At 38.6% G+C, this 19,139-nt stretch overlaps 1 protein-coding gene and 1 pseudogene across 1 annotated transcript in view; both read left to right on the forward strand.

The window, feature by feature from the left end:
- KCNIP4 (potassium voltage-gated channel interacting protein 4) overlaps positions 1 to 19,139 on the forward strand; it is a 1,205,567-nt gene that overhangs the window by 257,580 nt on the left and 928,848 nt on the right. The window lies entirely within an intron of this gene.
- Positions 284 to 1,638, forward strand: LOC132425511 (bleomycin hydrolase pseudogene; annotated as a pseudogene).

Raw genomic sequence — 19,139 nt, forward strand, 5'->3', positions numbered from 1 at the left:
ATTTGTCCATTTCATCTAAATTGCCAAATTTATTTCTCTAGAGTTTATGTAGTATTTTCCTAGTATCCTCTGATATCTGCAGGTTCTGTAGTGCTTTTCTCCTTTTAAAGAAATATTTTTAAATGAATGGGTTAATTGAAAAATGTATTAAATTTTGAATACATTAAAAATATCTCAGTGGGAGAGGCAGGTCGGGTAGCTTAGGCAGCGAACCGCTGTGCAGTCCTGGCGCTTGCCTGAGGACCTCGAAACTACCGTTCCCCTGCCGGGCAGCGTGGGCACCATGAACAACATGGCAGGACTGAATTCAGGGAAGGTAGCTGCTCTGCTTCAGAAACTGAATTCCGATCCTCAGTTCGTACTGGCCCCAGCATGCCGGCACCACCCACGACCTGCTGGACATCTGTCTGAAGAGGGCCATGGTCCAGGGTGTTCAGCACGTGTTCCAACAGGCTGTGCATCTGGAAGGCAAGCCCGTCACCAACCAGAAGAGCTCAGGGTGATGCTGGATCTTTCCTTGTCTGAATGTTATGAGACTTCCATTCATGAGAAAATTAAATATTGAAGAATTTGAATTTAGTCAGTCTTACCTCTTTTTCTGGGACAAGGTTGAATGCTGTTATTTCTTCTTAAATGCTTTTGTGTACACAGCGCAGTAAAAGGAGCCTGAGGATGGTAGGCTGGTGCAGTATTTGCTTACGAATCCTGCAAATAATGGAGGATAATGGGATATGCTTGTCAATATTGTTGAAAAATATGGTGTTATTGCTAAGTGCTTCCCTGAATCTTATACAACAGAGGCAACCAGAAGGATGAATGATATGCTGAATCACAAGATGAGAAAATTCTGTATACGACTACGGAACATGGTATACAACAGCACAACCAAAGGAGAAATCTCAGCCACACAGGATACCACGATGGAGGAGATGTGCAGAGTGGTGTGCATCTATCTGGGTAATCCACCAGAGACGTTCGCCTGGGAGTATCAAGACAAAGATAAAAACTATCAAAAGATTGGTCCCATAACACCCTTGAAGTTTTACAGGGAACATGTCAAGCCACTCTTCAATATGTTTAGTGAATGACCCTCGGCCCCAGCACAAGTACAATAAACTTTACACAGTGGACTACTTAAGCAATATGGTTGGAGGGAGAAAAACTCTATATAACAACCAGCCCATTGACTTATTGCAGAAGATGGTTGCGGCCTCCATCAAAGATGGAGAGGCTGTGTGGTTTGGCTGTGATGTTGGAAAACACTTCAACGGCAAGTTGGGCCTCAGTGACATGAATGTCTATGACCTTGAGTTAGTGTTTGGTGTCTCCATGAAGAACATGAATAAAGCTGAGAGGCTGACTTTTGGTGAGTCACTTATGACCCACGCCGTGACATTCACTGCTGTCTCAGAAAAGGATGATTAGGAGGATGCTTTTGTGAAATGGAGAGTGGAAAATTTGTGGGGTGAAGACCATGGCCACAAACGTTACCTGTGCATGACAGATGAGTGGTTCTCTGAATATGTCTACGAAGTGGTGTTGGACAGGAAGCATGTCCCTGAAGAGGTGCTAGCTGTACTAGAGCAGGAACCCATTGTCCTGCCAGCCTGGGACCCCATGGGGGCTTTGGCCGAGTGATATTGCCTCCAGCTTTTCCTCCTCCCATGGGGCCTGCAGTAGTTGCAAAGGACAGATCCAGGGTCTGAAGCCAGAGTTACACAGGTGACTGTGTGTTCCCACCGGACACAGTCAGACTCTTGGATTTCTCCTCTAGGAATCTCTCTGGGAGAGTGTGCTTTATGCTGAAACAAAATACTCTCTAAAGAAAAAAGAAGGAAAGATCAACTCATACTATCGACTCTCCTCATCTCCAACAGCTCAGGGTCTCTTAGCATTTTAATCAGATGTAATTGTTTGTCTTAAGTCTGTCACACCAGTTCGGTTCAGTGTCTGTTTTATAAGGCAGGAGAGGATGAGCAATTGAGGTGTGTGGAGAGAAAACAGACCTAGTGTTCCTTGTTCCGAGACTAGAGTAGGGGGAGGGTACCCTAATATTTGAGCTTTCAAAACTGCCTGACAGTAACACTGTCCCTCCTAGGTGGCAGTCACTGAATTCAGTTTTTTCAAGGTAATTTTATGTGCCTCTAATAGGCCAGGAATGTGAGGTTGATCAAAACTGACTGACATGATTCCTTCCTATTGTTCTGAACTGCGGGGGAACACAGCTCTACTTGAGTCACGGGTTAAGTAGAGGGTTGGAGAAAGTAGGTGAGAGAACAACCCAAACCTTATCATGATCTGAATTATAATCATTAGCAGGAGCTCTTGCCAAATGGTTTAACTTCTGCCTCTGGGATTGGGAGTTGGGTGGGCACGAAAAGGGGATATCCGTTCTTTCTGACAACTAAATGGTGCTGAGAAGCTCTTGAATAAAACACTTTGCTAAAACAAAGAAACAGAACCTCAATGTTAATATGTCCAAAGTAGAACTTTTGACTTTCTCAACTGTCATAGTCTACCCACAGTTGTTTTATTTTATTAATTCATTAGAGTTATCTATCTAATTGTTCAAGCCTCAAACTAAGTCATCCTTAATTTTTTGCTTTCCCTCAGTTTCAACCCTACTAATTCTGTTTCAGAATATATCCAGAAATCAACCACTTCTCATTTCTACTCCAAGCCATGCCACCATCATCCTCCCCTAGACTACTGCGATGCCCCTCGTAGGTGTTCAGTCTTCTGATCTTGCTCCTCTACAGTTCATCCTTTACATAGCAGAGAGATCATATAATTTTCCTACTCCCTGGAGTGACTTTCCAGCTCACATGGACTAAATCCAAATTCCTTACCCTGGCTATAAGACCCTGCATACTAGTAGGCCCTGGTTTGTAGGCCCTGGCCTCCCCTATGGAATCATCTCCTCTAAGGCTCTCCTGACTCAGTATGCTTCAGCAGTCACACCCTTCTTTCTGTTCCTTGAGGATGCCAAGCTCTCCTCCAGCTGGTGGTGTTGGCACAAGCTTTTCACTGTACTTGACGTGCTCTTTCGCCTGAACATCTTATGGTTGATGGCTGTCTCCTTGTAATCTGTATTCCAGAAGAAGAAATGTTTTCATTGACCATTCAATCTACTCACCTTCTATTCTGTTAATCGGGTTTTTAATAGTCTCCATAGCATCTATTTATATGTGATATTTTTTATTTATTCTTTGTTAATTTGTTGTTTTCTAATCTAAGGTGTAAGCTCTGTGTATGCAGAGGCTTTGCCTTTTTGCATTACTGCTGTACTGCCGGCACCTAGAACCATGTATTGAACAAAACAAGTGCTCAATACATAATTTCTGCATAAATGAATGAAAGTGCTCTGCTTAATGCCATCTATACCATATCTTATTTCACTCTCCAACAAATGAACAGTGTCCTGTTACCCATTTTATAGATAAGAAAGTGGGGCTTTAAAATAATTTGTCCCAGCTCTGGAACTACAAGAGTGTATTTCTTCTGCCAATTTCAAGCTTTGGGATGCCATCACTCATGGCAAATGCATGGGAGAAAGAACTTTAAGAAGTGTATTGCTAACCTTTGTTTATAAACCTGTTTTTATCTCAGATACTTCCAACTGAAGTCCTAAAAATTCTCAGAAAGCATGCTTCATTATCTCCTTCGGATGATGATATCACTGAGTCTGGTGGACATATGGGAGAGTTACAGAAAAGAGCGAGTTACTACTAGATCTTGTTAAGTCTATGGTTCCAGGAGTACTTCTTTCTTTATTGTAAAAGAACATCATTTCATGTATAGTATTGTTGGGAAATATTAGCTCCAAGTAGAATTATTACAACTGTCAGAAAAAAAAATGGCCTGTCTAGGTATTTAAAAAATGGAGGAGGCACATCCACGTGCATTAAATATCAAGGAGGTATCATACACTAAGTATCAAGGAGATATCAAGGAGATACACACACACAAAATAAGCAAAAACAAATAAGTTACCAAACACCCTGGAAATATAGAGTGTCGACAAATCTTAGAAACTGCCCAAGGCACTCAGGAATGAAAAACAACAACAACAAAAAAAAAACCCCAAAACTGCACATTCAAGGAAGTTTTCTAGCTTTCATAGCAACTGCCTACCTCTGTAACACTATCTTGAATAGAATAGTTCTTTGTGAAAATTGTGAGCTCTCGCAATTGTTCTCACTATTAAGTCAACTGGTAAGGAGCCAGCGAGTTGCAGTTTACCTTTTAGAAATATGAGGAAACTGAGGCAGTCGTTCTCTTAGGATAATGCAGTAAATTAGTTTTGGAGCTCTGTTGCCTGGAAGCAAGTATAGGGGCTTAAGAGTTGTGGTTTCCAGTCTACTGTATTTTAAAGGAGACAATGATTTTTTTTTCCCCCTGATTTTCAAATCCCTGAGCCTGGACAGTGCAGAAAACGCAGCCAGATTTAGGTAACAGCTTATTTTCCACCTCTGTGCCCATGAAGTGGAATATATTTATCTGTGACAAAAGAGCTTTGCCTCTATTTGGTGGTAAATCTTCAAATCTGTTTAGAATCAGGGTCAGCTTCTCAAATGAGCCTTTTCACCATTTAGGCTTTCTGAATCTGATTAACACTGTATCAGGGAATTGTCTGGTGTCTGACCTTGAACAACATGCTTTCCTACTTGCCTTTTTGGCGGGGGGAATCATTTTGTACAGCCTTGGACAATGAGATTCCTCCCCAGCAGGCTTGATGGCATTTGTGGGCTCCTTTTACTGATATCCAAAGGGTTTCAGCCCCAGTGACCTGTCATATGTCCCCTCACCTGCTTACATGCTGATTCATTGATGAGCTGGCATTGCAGGCCCCGCCTCCCTCTGAATGGTCTGTGAGGTTGTGATTGCTCCTGGAGAGGGGATGTGGAGCTGAGCCACCGTGGGTTACTACACGTGGGAACCGGCAGCCTATCTGTTGCCACAGAAGAACTTGGTGACCTGAGAAGCAGCCCTTTCTCACCACCCTGTTACCGTTCTATCTATATCCGGCTTCTCTAGCTTTTTAAAGGAATTTCTGATTCAGGCAGTAACAGCTAATTCCACAGGAGTTGTAAGGCAGCCTGTGACATAAACTGAGACAGAAGTTTCCCCTCAGAGACTGTCTTTTTTCTATTGGCAAAGACTTCTGGCTCTTCTCAGAGGAATACCTTGTTGCTTAAGATGAGTGGCTGTAGAAAACGATGTAAACGTGAAATATTGAAATTTGCCCAGTACCTTCTCAGGCTATTAACAGGTTCTCTTCATACAGGTAATGACTTTTTTTTTTTTTTTAATGGAGGCTGGTAGAGCATGGTACCGACGTTGAAATGGAATAGGAAAGGCTCACTATTTCTATGTTGTGTTTATTTATAATGCTGTCAATAAAATACAGTTATGTTTGCTGAGATTCACGTTTCTAAAAATGTGTGCAATGCAGCTCTAATTTTGGGATAGAACTGGATTCTGTGGATATATCTTTTGTGTCTTTTTGGCAGTGTCGCTGTTAAATGTGTCTCAATCTCAGGAAGCAGTGTCTGCAGAGTAGAAAGATTTTTTTTTTTTAAATGCATGATTGTGTGAGGCTTTTTCCCTTCCTCCTGCTTGCTGCAGTTTGCTGGAAAATCACAAAGCTGTTCTTCCTGCAGGTATTTAGAAATTCTCTACCTTTGATCATTATAATCCATAGATTATTTCTAGTATTTGATTATAGAACTTAGCAGTGAAAGAGTTAAGGACATTTCTTTTGGATTTCTGAATTCCTTGCAAAATGTGAGCCAATTGTGAAAACAGCTGAAGAGTATAATGTCCATGAGAGCTTTGATATTTGTTTCATTGCAGTGGATTTTAATGTTTAACAGTTTGCACAATTGAAATGGAAACTCTATTTAAATCTAAGCATTGATAGAATATTTTTTTAAGGTGTTCCAAAATTATGAGCCTAAACCAGCAGTTTTGCTGCCCGTGAAATTCCTAGGCAATGCCGTAATTAAGGTAGTGACAGGTGGGACCAAAACTACTTTGACTCTGATAATAGATATTTTTAATGGACCCTCAAACTTCTGAGGAGCAAAGCTGGGTTGATGAAATACCACACTTTGATTCTGGCTACGAATAACTATTGTTAGCTTTATTTTTTCAACTCACACGTGTCTTCTTTTATCTAAATCATGAGAAAGAAGAGTTAGTGAAAAAAAAAAAAAACACCTATACACTATACTGCAAGGATGAGGGATGAATTTGAGCAACATTTTCTCTAGGAAGTAAAGTCTTTATGGTGAACAGCAGAACTGCATATATGATTGTGTTGACAACCCGATCAGGAAAAACAGTTTTGAGGGGATAACTGTGAAAATCAAATGATTTTCTGAGAGCATTATTAAGTATTCATAAACATAATAACAGGATTGTTATGATACTAATCGTTAAGCAGTGCAAATTGTGGTGGCTCTTGACACTTTTAAGAATAGTTATTGAGAGTCTGTACCTGCCTTTTGTTATCTTGGAGCTCTGTTGTATACTTAGTCCCAATATGAGTTTGCTGTATCATGTCAATTGTGATCAATAATATCAATATATTTGCTATAAACGTTCAATTAAGGATGATGTGCCATTTAGGATGTCATGTCTTATTGGACAATGCTCAATAGGGGATCTTTAATCTAGCTATGAAATTAGAGAAATATTTTATGAAAGAAAGTTTTGCATGAGGTTTCCATGGTAATCTGTAATTTTCTCTTTGATAAGGCAGTTTTAAGGTTCTACCTGTTTCTTGCTGGATTTGGGTGCAGTGCTCTGCCTTTTCTTGCTCAGTTTGTGTATAGTTTTCTGAAACTTCTGATTTCAAAGAATTTTATGAAGATGGTAAATGGTTGTGAAGTCATAAACCATAAGCATTGAATCCAAAATGTAGCGGTTGGCTAATGACTGCATGGTAACTTATAATATGAAATTGATGGAAAGCTAGTATAGCAGAAATATTTTAAGCCTTATTTAATGCGTATTTAGAAATCAATATAGGTGGGATTCATTCTCTTCTTTCTGAGCCACAGGAGAAAAATATAAGAACTTTGAGAAATAGGACAGATTATTATAAAATAGTAAGTTAGATTTATGACCTGGGAAATGTGATTACAGCAACTTGTTTCTCGTAAAAATTCTTTTCAGCTCAGTCTCTAATACTAAAGGTTGTAAAATCCAGCCAGAATCTTTGCAACTGCTCAGAATGCAACTTGGAAAAACCAATTTATGCGTTTACTAGATGCTGTGATAATATACACTGTTCACATTGGAGAATCTAATGTAAAATTCATTAGAGCACTTTCAAGTCCCTTAGCTAGTAATTAATGAAAAAGTAGGAAGCAGAGTTGAATTAGTTTAAAACATTTGCTTTAAGGTTGGATATGCAAGCAGTTGCTAATTGTATCCTGAACAATCAGCATATGTCTTTGTAGTTATCAAAAATTTAAAACAATATGAATATGCCTTGGATGATTTTTTTTCTTCATTTTACCAGCAAGCCCTTAATCTTCACTTTTTCAGTTAAAGATGTGATCTAACGAAATAGTGATTTTGTTTTACATTTGGAAACAGGTTATTTCTGAAATACTTAATCTGTGTTGTTGCCAGTTGCCTTTCATTTGATACCAAAATGCCCATGCCTTTATACAAACAGAAAATTTGAAGTGCAAAGAAATTTTCACGAAGACAAACTCTCCTTTGATGTGCCTTATTGCTATCACAAGTTAGAGAAAAGCAGTTTCCTTTTCTGGGAGCTTTTCATACAAGTTTTGGCAATGCCTAGGATTGCTTATAAATAAATAATTTTAAATTAGTGATTTTTTTCTAAAATAATCTTTATGTTAGAGAGTGCAAATTCAGGAATACAAATTTGTCCAGGTAAAATAAGATGCTTTCATTTTACCAGAAACTTTTTACATATTTTTATCATGGCAAATCATTTTGCAAAGAGTGGATTTTACAAACACATGTGTTGGCCTTACTTGTTATGAAAATATAAGCATTTTTAAAGATTCTTTTGTATATAATAAATCTCAGAAATCCATATGCGAATATTAAAAGTTAGTGGCCACCATGTTCAGTGTAGTGCTGTGCAATACAGGATCAGTTATCCTAATTCCTTTTCAATTTGACACCTACATCTTCTTGTACCATATTATATTCTAATCTAGGTGTGGCTCATGGTAACCAATATATTTTTGTACATCTAAAGAAATGGAGTTGATTTTGAGGATTTTAGTCTGACACTAGTAGTATGAGACATATTCTATTGATGGGCAATTTGTGTACTATAGGAGCCCAAGGAACACCCTGTCATATAAATGCTGACCCGTTGAAAAGGGTAAATAATATTGCAGATATTGAATTTTAAACTGTCTCTTCTTTATGTGTGAAGTTTAGTATTGGAATGTTTTATGGTTCTTTTTGGAAGGTTGTTTGGACATTTATCAATTCTCTGCACATAGTTTTCTTGAAAAATCAAGACCTGAACACATTTTCCTATTAGCAGGTATTCCCAAAACATATGTGTGAAGCGGCTATTGCCTGGAGCTCTGTTTCAGGCTTCAAGATGATGAGCTACAGGTGTGGTGAAGTTCAACTCTCCACCTGAGGGAAACAGAGGCAATTCAAACCGAAACATTCTTTTAAGCTTTGAATTGCTGTTTAAGTAGGGGGTTACAGTACTTCAAATTTAATAAAATTATATTACTAAAAGCATGACATAAGCATTCTTCATTTCATCAAGTAGAGAACTTTAGATGAGAGAGAGAGAGAGAGAGAGAGCATCTGTTTTACAAATTTGCATTGAATTGCTTCCAGCTTTATCATTGTTAAAGGGACTGTGGATCAAGCCATTCACAAAGCTAGTGATTTAAAGATTTAGATTGTTTTTCTGTTGCATTTTTAAAGCATGAAGAGAAAATAAAGGTTGATGCTTAGCAAAATAAGAGACTTAAGAAAAACTGTTTCTAGCTACGCACACTTCCTTCTTTCGCCTCCTGATTACAAATCACAGAATCATGTTTTCAATCCCCTCTGTCCTCTTCTGTCCGTGATCCCTGCCACATCTGAACACAGGGCCGACGCATCTCATGCAAAAGATGTGTCCCTGAAGACCTCACATAATTAAAGATTCATAAAACTCAGGTTTCATCCTGGCAAAAGGTGATAGGAGTTTTTATTTCTCAGTTCACGTGGGCCTGGCATGTGGCAGTTGAATGAAACAGCTTATATTTGCTTGGCCTGCCTGCTCTGAAACTATGCTATACTTGATTACATTTATGTTTTTTAATTCATTCAAACTTTGCTGATAAAGGGAGATCGTATTTCTTATAGCACTATGTAAAATTTGCATTATTGAAATGCGCATAAAATGCCACAAGTTATGCTCAATTTGCTTCTTCTATTGAAACCTGCCCTCAAATAGAAGAATGCAAAGGATGATGTTTTTCGTGACTGCCAAGGAAGATTTGTAATTAGGTTGCTTTTCCCAGCTAGAGTTTACATTTTAAGCTTTATCAGAAGAATTATTTTGGCCTCTATTAATAAATTTGACTTTTCATTCAGGAGTGAAGGGATATTTTGAGGGGCACAGCTTCTTGCCTTATCTCAAATTCCGCCATGGCTACCAAATCTGGTTAGAGGATACCTAGGTTCAATGGATAAAACACCCATATATGCAGAATACTGGTTGCCCCTTTCATTTCTGAAGAAAATCTGCATATTAACGTTTATTAACTTTGTATTTTAAGTTCTTTACCACATAATTATTACCACATAATTAGTGTATTAGGTAAAGCTTATATGGCTTAAAGACTCTTCCAAAGAGCAGATTGTTTTGGCCATTGTGAGAACTTCAAAGTAGTAAGTGATCTGATTTCACAGTCTGAGTCATGTTAAACTCTTAAAACTCATTTCTTGACTAACTGACAAAATTAATCATGTGCTCTCAAGGGAAGAGCTAATATTCATAGAAGGAGCTGTATTTGCCGCTATTGGTTAAAGTCATCAGACTTTCTCAGCAGAAACTTCAACAGTTACACATCAGTGCTTCATTTAAATATGCAAAGAAATATTGAAGTTTCACCATACAGGCTCTTGAGGATATTATACATTGATTTTGATATGTATCAGTTATTTCCTGGCAGGAAAGAAAGAGATCTCAGGAAAATAATTTACTAAAGGGGCCATGTATGTGGGCAGGGGTAAGGAAGTCAACAAGGGGTAAGGGGTACTCGAATAATAGCAGACCGCCGAAGGAGCAAGGGATGGGGGCCGTTTCTGAAGCCTGGAGAGGGAACCGGTGGGCAGAAGACTGCTTGACAGGAGATGTGGCCTTTAGTCCAGGGACATAGCCAACCCATGGAGACCTGACAGTAAGGGAGCTCAGGAAAAGAGAAAAAAAGAAAATTGCTGGCCTCTCCTTTCTCCAACCTTCCAATTTTTGCTAGTGCTTCCATTGGCTGACCCCATCCTAGAAGCCAGTGGGAAAACTAAGTAGGAGAAACATGCTCATGGCCATATTTATTATTTTATATTCACCGACTACCGCTGACAAGGCTTGCTTTGTTTAAAATTACTAACATTAGTCACATTGCTTCCCCTCAAAATATATTGAAAGAGGCACAAGCAACCTAATCATATCCCTGGGTTGGCGTGTAAGGTTCCTGTCAATCCACCACATCTTTTACTATCGCTGTTTATCTTTTACTTTGACCACATAGCTTCTGCCCAAAATTTCTCGGTTTCTCTTAAACTTTATAAGTAAAATGAACGTACACCTTCAAACAGATGGACTCTGTTTTTGAGGAGGTGTCACCGTAACCAGCCACATTAAATGACACAGGAAGACAGTGTGATGTTCGTGGCAGAGGTAGATGGTATTACAGCCCAGGATGATATGGTTACGCTTTGTGCTTGCTGAGGACGATGATGGATTTTCTTTCATAAAGTATATTTTCTCTCCAGACTCCTTTTTCCAGCATGAGATACCTTGTGAGTTGCGGGGAAGGGGCTAAGATCTGAGGAGCTGCCCTTCCTTGTGGAAGAAAGCAAAGTCCAACTGGCCGTGATGAAAATCATCATTGGTATATTTTTTGCAGTATATGCCCACAATTTTGACAAACAAACTAGTTTCGATCCAGCCTTTGCAAACCATGTTTCTGTGCCTACCATTCTCCATTTCTTCTGCCTGATAGATACACTCAATACCATCAGAATGTCTCCAGATGTTCTTTATGTGGGACCAATGTTCACTTTACTTTTTCAAATGAATTTTTATTGGAGTATTGTATTGTAAATATTGGAGTATTGTAAATCATTGATTTACAATGTTGTGTGAGTTTTAGGTGTACAGCAAAGTGAATCAGTTATACATATACATGTATCTATTCTTTTTCAGATTCTTTTCCCATATAGGTTATTATAGAATATTGAATAGAGTTCCCTGTGCTATACAGTAGGTTCTTATTAGTTATCTATTATATATATATATATATATATATATATATATATATTAGCGTGTATATGTTTAAAAGGTGAATGCATAGGACTCTGAGGCAGGTCAACATGTAATAATGGCTGAGGAGGGCCAACTAATTATTTTCAGGAAGAGTGAGTCAGAGAACTGAATGAGTGGCTGAGGTAGGAGAAGAACTATGCCAAATTTTGCTTAGAGGAGTAAAAGGAGTAAAAGGAGTAAAATTTTGCTTGGAGGAGTGAAAGGCATTCCATCATTAGACACCCTTCTTTATGTGTCTCATGTCTGGCTCACTGTCTGGCTCTGTTTTGCTCCCTCGAATGTCTTTACATCATCGTCTTAATGACCATAATATGAATATATTACATTAAAAACAAAAAATAATAATTCTTAGAATGTTCCAGAGGAGCTGTTCTCTCTGCTTAACCCCCAGCTATGCTTCTGGAGCGCAACAGCAGGCACAGAGGAAGAGTTAAGAGCCTTGTGCTGGACTTCCAGCTCTATCCTTATTTCTACGATTGTGAAGGTCATCCAGCTGCTCTGAGCTGGGTCAACTCATCTGTAAAATGGGGATATTCCTACATAGATTTCTCTTGCTAGCCAACATCCCATAAATGGGTAGCTTTTGTCATGATTACTGAGCTGATATCCATAGGATGTTCTGTTTTTTTAAAAATAAATTTTCCCTAAAGGTAATTGGATACCTAATCATCATGCTGCCTGGTAATTCGGAATAAATCTAAAGTAACCGATATAAATGACTGCATTTTTAAAAACTATTTTGCCCTTTATTGTGTTAGTTTTCAATAACCATAACTGCCATTTATTGATTCAACTGAAGTTTATTAAGTGGTTGTTAAGGGCTGAGGCTTGTGGTTTTGTAAGCTATTTCATGATTCCCGCCTGCCCCACGTTGCTCTGCTAGTGCAGCAAATAAATGCAGGGCAGTTAACTCCACAAACCAACGTGTGCTTAGATTTCCGAAAGCAGAGGACAGCTGTCTCTTGTGGTTTTAGCCAAGGAGAGGCGAGGACAACGAGCAACCTAGGTGACGCAATAAGCCTTCAAAATATGCTCCTTTGGGGGCTTCCTTGGTGGCGCAGTGGTTGAGAGTCCGCCTGCCAATGCAGGGGACGCGGGTTCGTGCCGCGGGGCGGCTGGGCCCGTGAGCCATGGCCGCTGACCCTGCGCGTCCGGAGCCTGTGCTCCGCAACGGTGAGAGGCCCGCGTACCGCAAAAAAAAAAAAAAAAAAAAAAAAAAAAAAAAAAATATATATATATATATATATATATATATATATGCTCCTTTGAAGAAAATTAGAGGGAGAGAAGCCGATGAGAGGGAAGCCAAACAAGGAAGGTAAGAAAGCAGCTGGGAGAAAGAGGATCAGTGGGTTTATTTGCAGGAGAAGGAAGTTTTGCTGAAAAGCCAAATTGCTTACACTACCAGATTGCTGCAGAAACTACCAGCAAAGCAAGCCCACCGGAAGGTTCTGTTCCTTGTCCGGGAAAGTGCTTCTGTGGCTTACTGAGTGAATCAGGCAGTGAATCAGTTAAGTGCCTCTTCACATTCCATTTCTACCTGCTTGGATCTGTCTCCACTCTCTGATGTGCATTGATTTCATTCCCTTTTGAGCTCTCATAGTACAAGTTGTCTGTCCCCCATTGTTCAGCATTTAATTAGTCATCAACACTGTATTATTTAACAGATTCAGGTGTTAGAGGTGTATCTCAAGTAGACCTGAGTCTTCTAAGTGACATAAATATATTTAATTCTCCAGCTCTACCCTAATACAGTGTTTACCGTATATCTGTTCAAAAATATAGATTTGTGGGAGGATATTATAAATAAGTATCAGTTTCTTTCTCCATATAATTTAATGTGTTCCTTTCTGACTCACATTATCGGACTTAAAACGAGAGCACTTGAGCACCCTATGGGGAGCCTAGTCCATGGTGCCAAACCTAGGATGTGGTGGGAGTAAGATATAAAACTAGATTTGGCAGAATCCAAACTATATCTTTGTTTCATTATACAATTCTCCCTTCTTAAACTCAAACTCAGTCTGAAGAGCTGTCTGATGACTTTAATTCTCAGCTCAAGAATCATCTTAGTAAGTCGTTTCCTGATCATCCAATCCAAAATAACCCCTCCTACAGTGACTTTCTTTTATATCACCTTTCTGAAATTTCTTTTACAGATAGGGTGGCCAAAATTGGGACACTTTGGAGAGTAAAGGGAGGCCATCTTAATAATCACAGCAAGAATATAGGCACAAAACAAGACTGTCACAGACAAACTGGGATATATGGTCACCTTTTCCACAGAAATGACCATGATCTAAAATAAGTTAGATTATTTACAAGTGTCTGTAAAACCGGGATATGAACTTCTTTTTAAGGATCCTGTTTGTTCTGTTCATATTGTAATCTAGTGTGTAGACCATGCCTGGTGCATAATAAATGATTAATAAGTAGTCATTGGATGTTTGACTAAGTTGCACACCAGTGTATTTTAGGGGACAAAGTAACCACATCTTATACCGCTGTTGCACTACATGTCTTCCCCAAAGTTGGTAGGGTTGTGATTGCTTGCCTATATCACTTCTTCAGATCTCAGCTATGTCAGCTACTCATTGTAATCTCTGCTGTAGTTCTGCTTTCTTATCTCTGCCCAGTACTTCTTCCCATTATAGAAACTGTTGTAGATAATCCAGAGCCCTGGAAGTCTGAATTCTCTCTAATTGTACACAAAGGAGTTATAACTGCACATTTTCAAATAGGAGTAGGTGATGTGTATTTTCTCATTTGTTTCAAAAGTCATATATCCTATGAGGGATTTATATATAAAATTCTATGTATTTGTATTTTCTCATTTTTCTACAGTGAACATAGTATATGTGCAATGATTGCACTATAATGTTTTTAATAATATAGAAATTTCTAGGTTCTTTCAATCTTTAACTATGGTAAACCTGTTGGAACAAAAAGATACCACCTTGGATGTAATGTAATTGTATATGTGTGTGTATATATATATATATATATATATATACACATACATATATATACACACACACAATTATATATACTTATATTTATATGTAAGATATATATATATATATATATATATATATATATATATATATACAGTTGATCTGTCTTGTATCTGCAGTTTTCTTCTCCAGCTTGTATATACATTTGAGAAAGTTTTAAATTTCCCCTAGCTCAGTATTATCACCTCTACAATGGGAAGATTTCCATTTTGCAAAGTTTCCAGGTTAAGATAAGAGTTTTAAAGCCTACCAAGTCAGTCGTGTTCCTCTTCTGTAATACACCCTTGAGATACACAGAGCCTGTTTTATTATGGGGTATACATAAAAGAGTTTCCTAAACATTTTGCAATTCCCTGAGCCAAACAAAAGTCAAAAGTCTTCAAAGAGCTTTCAAGCCAGTTCTATAAACGGCTTTTAGAACTTTAAAGATCGGTTTTATGCTGTGTCTACTAAAGATTCCCCAAGGGAAACTATACAGCCAGCTGCTGGGCATATACCCAAATGCATGCAAATGTGTCATCCAGAGATGCCCTCCTAGCCCATCTCCAAGTAAAGGCTTAGTCTTTGATCTTGGAAGGTTAAAAAGCTTGTTCAAGTTCTAAACAGTGAAGGTGCACAACACACTGACAATAATAGAAACAATATTATGTAGATTATGCTACTTACATAAATAGTTTTGTTGGAATATGCTATTGGATCATAGACGTGTAAAATCTCGATCATAAAAATTATTTGGTCTGACTTTATTTTCAGAAGAGAATGTTGAGGTCAGAGTTACTCAAGTGATTTTTTATCAAGATCATGGGAGCTGGTTAGTCCTGTTACTAGTCCATTACACTGCTATTTCCAGAAGACATTGTTCTTTCAACCTTACATTGTGATAAGTGTCTATGGTGATGTCCTGCTCTGATAGAAATACCTGGTGTTGGCAGCCAAGAAGACCTAAACTTAAATCTTAGCACCATCTCATTTTAGCAGGAGACCTTGGACAAGTTTACATTCTTCCATACCTGTTTGCTCATCAGAAAAATTAAGTTATCCCTGTTCAGGCTGCCACCAGGTACTTTTTCAGGCCAGCATTTTTTTTTTAATACTTATTTATTTATTTTCTTAATTTTTTTGGCTGCATCAGGTCTTCGTTGTAGCACGCAGGCTTCTCTCTAGTTGCAGCATGAGGCTTTCTCTCTAGTTGTGGCATACAGGCTCCAGGGTGCGTGGGCTCTCTCATTGAGGCACACGAGCTCAGTAGTTGTGGTGTGTGGGCTTAGTTGCCCCGTGGCATGTGGGATCTTAGTTCCCCTACCAGGAATCGAACCCGCGTCCCCTGCATTGGAAGGCGGATTCTTTACCACTGGACCACCAGTGAAGTCCCCAGGCCAGCATTTTTTAGAACAGTAGTTGCGATCAATACTCATTCCAAGTAATCCTAAGCCCTCTTTCGGATAATGATAAATCAGTGCAAAGTATAGCAACTAACATCATTCAGTTGTTTTGGAGTCCTCAAAAGAGGTCAAAGTGTGTTCCATTTATATCAATTTAAAATTTTCTAAAAGCAAATAGAATATATAGCTCAAATATGTGCTTCAAAAATAATAAAATTTAAGATCTGTATACTTGAAGTTATACTTCATTATGCTTTAGTGTTCTTTTATAAAAAATCCTCTTCTACCTAAAAAAATGCCACACTATTTGTATATTGCTCCACTATGTGCAAAAGAGATATTTGAAGATGCATGAGACACCAGCTTGCACCAGAAAGAAGCTTGTAGAGAAGTTAAAACATATATAAACAATCTTATTACAGGCTTGAATGTGTTAAATACCAGGAGAGAGGTACAGGCAGTGTTTTAGTAGAATTCGAAGAGGGAATCCACTTTGTGCTGGTGGCAAGAGAGACATTCTTAGCAGTGGTGGCGTTTAAGCTGCGTTTTAGTAGCTATGGGCTTGGAGATGCTGAATTGGCAACTGGACCTTCGAACAAGAACACAGAAAGAGAGGAAGGGGATACATAGAGATAATGTATTGTTAGGTTTCATTTATCCAGCAGGTATTTGTGAAGTATGTACCCTCTTGGTTGGCACTATTCTTGGAACTTGTAATACATCATACAAGCAAAAGATCGTTGCCCTCGTATAGCAGAGAGTTGGATAATAATCATGCTAAGTGGATTAATTAAATAGTATGTTAGTGGGTGATAAAGTGCTCTGGGTAAAAATAGAACAAGTTCAGTGGGTTTGCGAGGGCTGTGGAAGTTAGGCTGTATGTTAGTTTGCTAGAGCTTCCATAACAAAATATCACAGATTTGGTGTCTTAAACAACAGAAATGTATTTTCTCACAGCTCTGGAGGCTGGAAGTCCAAAATCAAGGTGCCAGCTGGGTTGGTGTCTCCTGAGGCCTCCCTCCCTGGTTTGCAGGTGGCTGCCTTCTCACTGTGTCCTCACATGGCCTCTGCTGTCTGAGGGTAGGCCTCTGATATCTTCCTTTGTGTCCAAATTTCCTCTTCTTATAAAGACACTAGTCAAACTGGATTAGGCCTTGCTCAAATGGCCTCATTTAACTGAATCGTCTCTTTAAAGACCTTATCTGCAAATACAGTCACATTCTGAATCTGAAGTACTGGAGGTTAGGGCTCCAACATACCAATAATCAACCCATAACAGCGTGGTTGAAATTTAAATAGAGTGGTCGGGATAGACTCTTTGAGAGAATGATGTTAGATCAAAATCTTGAAGCAGGCAAGACAGCCATGGAAACATATGAGGAAACAGATTCCAGGCAGAGAGACCAGCCAGTGCAAAGGCCCTGGGGCAGGCTTGTGTTCAGTGTGTTCAAGGGACAGAAAGCAGGTTAGTAAGCTGGAGCAGAGCAAAACCAAAGAGAGTAACTGAAGTAATTGGAGATAGAAACAAAGAAGACCAGACTGTATAAGGTTTTATATGGGCCATGGTGAAGACCTGAATGTTTGCCCTGAGTGGAACTGAGAGCCATTGCAGGATTCTGAGAAGGAGTTAAATGCAATCATGCTAATCACTGGCTGCTCTTTTGAGATGTACAGTAGAGTAGGTGTCAGCAAACTATAGCCCATGGAGCAATCTAGCCTATTGCCTGTTTTTGTATGGTCCATTAACTAAGAATTGTTTCTACATTAAGTGGTTGAAAAAATATCACAAGAAGAATAGTATTTCATGACACAGGAAAATTATATAAAATTCAAATTTAGTATCCGAAAATAAAGTTTTCGTGGAACTCTGCTCATTCATTACATACCCCTATGGCTGTTTTTGTGTTATAATGATAGAGTTGAATAGTTGTAAGGGAAACTTCTAGGCCTACAAAGCCTATGGCATTTACCCTCTGACCCTTCCAGAGTAAGTCTCTGACCCCTGCTAGAGAGGATCAAGGACAGAAACAGGTGGAAAATGGTCAAGGATAGAAACAGAGTGATGGCTCCAATCAGGATTGTAGCTTTGGAGGCCACAGTGGGAGTTGGACAGCATTGTTAGTGAAGCAAAGCGTTTGGGACAAATAGTTGGAAATGTGCACTGGGGAGAAGTTGTAGGGTTTGAATGCACTGCAGTGAAACGGGATATTCTGCAGGCCTTTGAACAGAGATATGTCACCATTGTAGCAGTGTTTTAGGAAGCCTAGTTGGCAGCAGATGGCTACAGGGGACTAACTGCGATGGTGAAGGCAAGAGGTCCCAATGGCCTGGAAATGGAGGGACAACAACAGTAAAAAAAGGTAGATCCAAGAGCACGCTGAACAAATTGAGCAGCTTTTCCATTTTCTGTGCCAGAGAGGAACCTTCTGTGATAATATAGCAGTTTTCAAACAACTTTAAAAATATCTTGAAGTGCTAGAGTAGTAGTATTCTAATTATATATCCTTTGAGTTAAAATAGAGTTCTTCAAGTGAGTCAGGCTGGATGCCTTTTACAATTTAGACCTTTGGATGCGTGATATTGAAAATATAGACTCAAAAGAAGACCATTAGTAATCCGTGAGTGGTCTGAGGAACTACCAACCTGGATTGTCAGTGTATTTGATTTGTGTTTATTGGTTAAAAGCAAAAATCTTTAACTTTGCTTTTCTGTTTTGTTCTGTGAGCTACTTTTATAATTCTCAACCTTATTTTTAAAGTACTTCTATAGATATCCATTATCTTCGCTAAGCTATTTGAGTCTTGTTTTTTTCCCATATGTATTTTGGAAGATTGATGGGTGAAAGGACATTTAACTCAATTTTATGTGTTCCTTAAATCATCTCAATCATATATGTTCACAGAGAACTCTGCCTCTTCCTTAAAAATAACCCTTTATTGTTATAAAGTGTGATTGTAATATTAATTATATAATCTTAGCTGGAATATTTAAAGAAATACTCAGTATTTCATGTATTATGTCCAAAGTTATACAAGTTTGCTTCCTAATATGTATATTCCAACTTTACTGAGCCCCACCTTTCCAAATGCAAGTGATGATAAGTAAGGCTAAAACACAAAACACTCAAATATAAGAATAGAGTGGGCTAAAATCTTATAAATCTTCTTTAAGAAATAAAAAGTTACA

The sequence above is a fragment of the Delphinus delphis genome, chromosome 5 (assembly GCF_949987515.2).
Source record: "Delphinus delphis chromosome 5, mDelDel1.2, whole genome shotgun sequence".
In the NCBI taxonomy this organism is placed as follows: Eukaryota; Metazoa; Chordata; class Mammalia; order Artiodactyla; family Delphinidae; genus Delphinus; species Delphinus delphis.